The sequence below is a fragment of the Sinocyclocheilus anshuiensis genome, unplaced genomic scaffold (assembly GCF_001515605.1).
Source record: "Sinocyclocheilus anshuiensis isolate Anshui unplaced genomic scaffold, SAMN03320099.WGS_v1.1 scaffold159, whole genome shotgun sequence".
NCBI classification, from domain to species: domain Eukaryota; kingdom Metazoa; phylum Chordata; class Actinopteri; order Cypriniformes; family Cyprinidae; genus Sinocyclocheilus; species Sinocyclocheilus anshuiensis.
In genome coordinates, this window is record NW_015549567.1 from 735,205 (window position 1) to 735,413 (window position 209).

General features: G+C 41.1%; 1 protein-coding gene across 1 annotated transcript in view; it reads left to right on the top strand.

Moving 5' to 3' along the window:
- LOC107657288 (macrophage-capping protein-like) overlaps window positions 1–209 on the top strand; it is a 17,014-nt gene that overhangs the window by 6,873 nt on the left and 9,932 nt on the right. The gene's annotated exons all lie outside the window — the stretch shown is intronic.

Consider the following 209-nt stretch of genomic DNA (forward strand, 5'->3'; position numbering starts at 1 on the left):
AAATGACAAACAACAAGTGCTACTCTACTGCCCAAAACTCGCGTTTGAATCATCAGTGGCAAATCCTTTAAATGGAAACATACTTACAGACTGTAAGTCAGAACTGCCGGCATTTTAGTCTATCGTTACTCTCCCAGCATCAGTAAACAGTCCTCCATAAAATGCGCTGCACACATCTGGATATTTGGGTTAAACTGTTCTGGAACAGT